Genomic DNA, 6,000 nt, shown 5'->3' with positions numbered 1-6,000 from the left:
TGCCCACTAATGTGTCACAAAGTTCACACTACGCGTAGAGCATAAAAAGACAGCTCACGTCTCAGTGCAAGAGAGGTGTAGCTTGTACTAGTAATAGGAAAAATAATAATGGAGGAGCAGCCATGTTGTTAGACACTGTCGATCCAGTTTAAAATATAAAAACTTTTGTAGCAAAAGCAATACTGTAAAATTAAAAAGTTATTCACAGCATCCAGTTTCTTATGAGAGCTTTAAATAATGTAATGAAAAACTATCAGCACATTAAAATAAAGCCATAGTTAGTAGTGACTGCTGGTAATGTGTTGCTGTTGTTCAGTGTGCATATAGACATAAATCTTGAAGCTAACTGAATGGTATGTTTTATTGAGAGAGGCTTCATGCTATGTGATTTTAAGATTGGCTTTTTTTTCTATCAGTATGCTTGATAGATGCAAAAGTATCTTTTTATGACAAAGTTGTGTTAAAATGCATAGTATATTATGCAAGTTACACTGCATTGCTATTCTATATTAATTCTTAAACAGGAAGAAATTGTGAGATTCACTATAGTCTCCATGTCCATGAAAAAAGTTATTGGTGTTAAACGATGGTAGCAAATATTGCAGTATGTGATAAAGTATTAAAAATGCCATTACAGATTTTTTTTAATATAAAATAAAAACTGAAACCTCACAGATTTATGTAATATTTTTTCTGTTTAGTGTTAATTTATTCAGCCATTTTTGAAAAAACTGATTCAGTAGGAAATGCTCGTAGGCAATTATCAGACTATTGAGGTCCTCTTGGTGAAATTGCAGGGTGTTAACCTCACAATGCAGAGTGATTTGAGATGTTTTTTCTTATTTTAAATAATATTATTATGCATAGAATGATTTTGACAATTGCTTCCAGGCTTGCTGTTTTTGTTAGGTGAAAGTGTGGCAGTGGGAGGTGAAGATATTTCCCAGTCACGCCACCTTCCCCAGTCACCAAGTTTTGGTTACTTATAATCTCTGGCATCAGCTTTCTTCACTTGGTGACAGTTATGTTAATAATGAGGCTCTTGTGTCAGAATACTGATTAACAAATTTCTGAACTGTGGTTGCACTAATTTAGAAGTTGGCTGGTTCCATTACAGTTGTCCCTCGCTAACGCGGTTTACCTTTGCGGCCTCAGTGTTTCGCGGATTTGTTTGGTGAAATTTTCCATGTTTTGTTTTGTTTTATTTTTTAAAAGCACATTGTGTCCTGCATCCCGATTGGCTGTAGACCATTGTCAATCACTCTCGTGCCGTGTCTCCTGTCCAATACAGAATCTTTCCAGCTTGTCAAATTTACATAAATCTTCGATCACTAGCGCTCTGAAGTGCTTAGGGATGGGTACCGGTGTACGGTGCCATGATGGCACCGGTTCTGACATAAACGGTAGTAACCAGACCGAAAAGCAGCGCACATTTCGGTGCTTTATTTCGGTGCTTTTTTTTCCTGAGCTGTGATACACTTCTAGCCAATCATTTTAGTTTCCGAGAATAGTAGGCGGGCCCAGGTACGTACGTTCTGTTAGAGCAGAGCTACAGATTAAAAATGTCCAAGGCGAAGCGGTCAAAAGTCTGGCTGTACTTCACAGCAAAAGATGCAAACTCAGCAGCCTGCAACAAGTGCTTTAAGCTGATACTGTGATACTGTCAAAGGAGGCAACACCTCAAATCCGATTAAACAGCTGGCGACGCATAGCGTTTTTTTTAAAAGCCCAGAAATGCGCCGTATTTGATAGCTTGCTGCGAGACCTCACACCGAGCGCATCTACTGCGGGTGGGTTGCCTGTTATGCAACATCCCCCAAAAACACGAAGAGGAGAGTCCTGGCCCCTAGCCCTGCCAGTGTAGCAGAAATGATGAGGATGATGATGCAGCAGCAGCCGTTCTTTTCTGCGTGAGTAGCTTCATGTTGTTCGAGTGTAATTTACGTTGAGTAGGCTAACCACGTTATTACATTAATGCATGTAAGGTGAACTAGCAAACATCATCATAGCTACATGCAGCTGTCTTCTTGTTTGATGGCAGATACTCGCTTCACCCTGGCCAAAAAGGCTAAAATGACCAAAGAAAAAGTGGAAAACAGTTAAATATGAGAGGTTTTGGACAAAGTTTGTGTTTTTTCCATTGTTTAAGCACTGCTTCCAGCCAAGAGTGATACCATATATGCCCCATAGCTGCAGAAAAGGCTAACATTGTTATCTTTTTACAAAAAACCAGCTGAACATGAGAGGTTTTTGGACCAATTTTGTGTTCTCCATTCTTTAAGCACCGGTTTGAGCACCGTTTGAGCACCGGCACCGTTTCAAAAGTACCGATTTGGCACCGGTATCGGATAAAACCTAAACGATACCCATCCCTAGAAGTGCTGTAATGTATGTTTGTAAGTTTTCTCCCCAACAAACACAACAATGTTGACAAAACATTTTGGACCGTCAGGTAAGACACAGGTAAGGTGTCTTTGGTTTCATTCTATAATACTGAACTTATTTTTCTACGAAGGTTTGAACTTTGAGAGCATTTAAACAAGAGAGAAAAGTGTGAAAATGTTCATACCTGTCTGACAAAGTGTATAAAGTGTGTAGTGAGGGGTTTTACAGCCTTGAAACATCTATAATAATTGTAAAAAATAAAGTTGGCTACTTCGCGGATTTCACCTATCGCGGGTTATTTTTGGAACATAACTCCCGTGATAAACGATCGGGGACTGCTGTATTCTTGACTACGCTGCGTGATTATTTGCACCCATTGGCCGTTTAGGGAATCATAAAGTCACATCAAATTATGTATTATAAATATTAGCTTTGGTTAACGATAGAAAACTGCCCTACATATAGCTTATGGTAGAATGCATGTTAAAGAAAACAGTGGTTGGAGAACGCAGCACTAATATTATTGCGAATGTGAACTTGTGATCTTGTTACCTGTGAAATGGCTGCTGTGAGGACATGGACCAGTTGTTTCTACAAAGTGTGTTTTGTTCGTCAATATGACGAAAATAACACCAATAAGCTGGACCTGATTTCGAATAAAACAATTTACATTAGTTACCTACTTTTGTGTATCATCACCCCTCTTTAACCCACAAATTTAAATCTCTATTCATGAGCAGACCTGTGGTGTTCAAGAGTCAACTCTGCAACGTTATCAGATGCAAGTTCTAACTTGTGAATGATGCAGTGAATGATGTTCAGGTCAGGCCTAATCCTCTCTCACAGGAGTGTGGCTCCTCACAGCAGCTATAGACCATCAACTGCAAAAGCAACATTGTACACAGAGTTTTTCACAGACCGCTGCATAGCAAGGCTTTCTAACTGTGGGATATTAAAGACAGACAGAAACCCTGCTGTATAACTGCATTTCAACAAGATCAAAAAGGAAGCTGCAGGTTTTACCTTTGTAGAGAATTCTGATGTAGATGATCAGGTACGTATCTGACACTTATTAAGGTTATTTCTATGATTTGTTTCTTTGAGTCTGCTTTTAAATCTGAAACTCAATCCTTTTAATTTATCTTTATATACGGTAGTCAGTGGTAGTTTTTATTCCAAAACAGTGATAGTATAATGGTGGCATAACCAGTTGAAATGGAACATGAACAGTGGTGGGACTAGGGACTAAAAGGGGTGAGGACCTCCCCAAAAACCAATGACTGTCATACGTTATCAATTATTTTGCAACTGATCGCCTCTGTCAGTGCGCCCCAGGGTGGCTGTGGCTACACTGTAGCTTGCCATCACCGGTGTGTGAATGTGTGTGTGAATGGGTGGATGATTGTGTATAGTGTAAAGCGCTTTGGGGTCCTTAGGACCAAGTAAAGTGCTATACAAATACAGACCATTTACCATTTGGTCACAGACTGACTCTGACTGATTGCAGTTGATTGATTAGATGGCAGTTATTTGCAAACCTTTGACAATCTGCAATCCGTCGAACCCGGACCGCCATTGTTTGCCTCCCACAGGTTGACCTGTGCAATCATCTTCCATTTAAAAGTGCCTCAGAGAGTTTAATCTATGGGTGACCAGTTGGTTGCCACAACAATAAGTCACCAATAGGTCAAAAAGATTCAGTGTAATCATTATTCAACGACAGATTTTTCCAAGTTCCAAGGTATTGCTGTCCTATGTTTACTCTTATGTGACTGAAGATTTAATTGTATGGATTTTTTTAATAACTTGAAAAAAAAATTTCACAGAAAATAGTTGCTATCCCCAATTGCCAAATATGGATGACTCCTTGGACCTATTTTCTTTTGAGGATGAGGACAGAGAAGTATCGCTCTTGCCTACCCTTGGAAGTACCAGCCTTCTACGGGCAGAAAGGATTGTCAGACTGCTCATACATGAATCCCCTTGTGCTCTGTTCAGTCTTCTCATGTGAGTCATTGTGATTCTTTATGCTGGTTGAAAGCCTGTTGTGCATATTTAAGACCATTTTCATCTCTTTTGATGGTGAATTACATGGTTTGAGGTGCAGATTGCCTTAATTTCCCTTGTGCCCAAATCCTTGTTGAACTTCAAACCGCACTTTGTTTACCAGGCCCTCTGGGTGCTGAGATCAAGAATCTTTTTCATCATTTTGAGGCAATGATAGTGAGGCAAAATAAGGATGTGTTGAGTCATTTTGGTGAAGTTTTAAAAACAATTAAATTCACATAATTTCAGGTTTAATTAGATGGTGCCAAATTACAGCAGAATTCACTCAAAAAGCATGTTATGCTGTAAGGTAAAGACCCTACAGTATTCTGGAGAAAACCCCAACAATCAAGCGACATGACCCCACCACCACGCATGAGCCTCATCTGTGGGAAGGAAAAACAGGAAGAAACTTTTGACAGAACCAGGTTCATGGAGGGGCAGCCATCTGTCACAACTGGTTGAATGTGTAGAAGAGAAAAGAAAGCGAGCATAGCACAAGGTGCAGGTCAAAACACAGACCAAAGGGGAGGGAAGACCAAAAGTTAATGACACACGCTCCTGTGGTATATAAACACATGGGAAGAGGTGAGTGCTCAGTGCATCTCATTAAGTCTGAGCCTAGTGCATAACCAAGGAATGGTTTAGGGACACCTGATCCAGTGCTAACAACGTTGCTCAAACAATCAAATGAACATGTCTAAAAAGACATCAGATCTCAATGGAGGAGAAAAATTCATGCTCGATATCTGTACTGATGGAGTGATGATGATGGACTGAGTAATGTGTTAGGAGTGAAATCATTTGATTGCAGATTAAAATGATCAACCAACAGGAGGGTTGAATTCAAAGATACCCTGAAAATTGAAGTGAAAAGAAATGATGCGGCAGGTTTCTTCAATTGCTGAAATTTCACTGCACCAACTCAGAATGGTACTCAGTAGTTTGTATGGCCCCCACGTGCTTGAATGGATGCATGACCACTTTGGGTCACACTCACAATGAGATTGTGGATGGTGTTTGGGGTATTCTGAGATCGCTGGATTTAGGTCAGGCAAGCATGGGGGCCAGTCACTCGTATCAATTCCTTCATCCTCCAGGGCATCGGTGTATACCACGAGGAAGCCAGGACCCACTGCACCAGTGTAGGTTCTGACAGCTGTCAGATCCTACACTCTCATCTGCTGACCTTCCAGTCTGGTATTATGGAAAGTGCCAGTCGGTCTCCATAGTGCCAGGCAGTGAGTAGAGGGCCCACTAAAGGACATGGACCCTCACACACCCCTCAAGTCTGTTTCTGATTGTTTGATCAGAGATATTCATACAAGTTTCCTGCTGGAGGTAATTTTTCTTGCTTACGCAGTGCTCATCTTCTTCCTCTGTACAAAGGAGCAGATAGCGGTCCTGCTGATGGGTTATGGACGTTCTACGGCCCTGTCCAGCTCTCCTAGAGTAATTGTCAGTTTCCTGGAATCTCCTCCATGTTGTTGAGAGTGTGCTGGGAGACACAGTAAACCTTCTGGTAATGGCAAATATTGATCCTAGAGAAGTCAGACGACCTGTTTAACC

The sequence above is a fragment of the Astatotilapia calliptera genome, chromosome 8, assembly GCF_964374335.1.
Source record: "Astatotilapia calliptera chromosome 8, fAstCal68.1, whole genome shotgun sequence".
NCBI classification, from domain to species: domain Eukaryota; kingdom Metazoa; phylum Chordata; class Actinopteri; order Cichliformes; family Cichlidae; genus Astatotilapia; species Astatotilapia calliptera.
The sequence above is the reverse complement of the archived record's forward strand: the minus strand, read 5'-3'. Positions refer to the sequence as shown.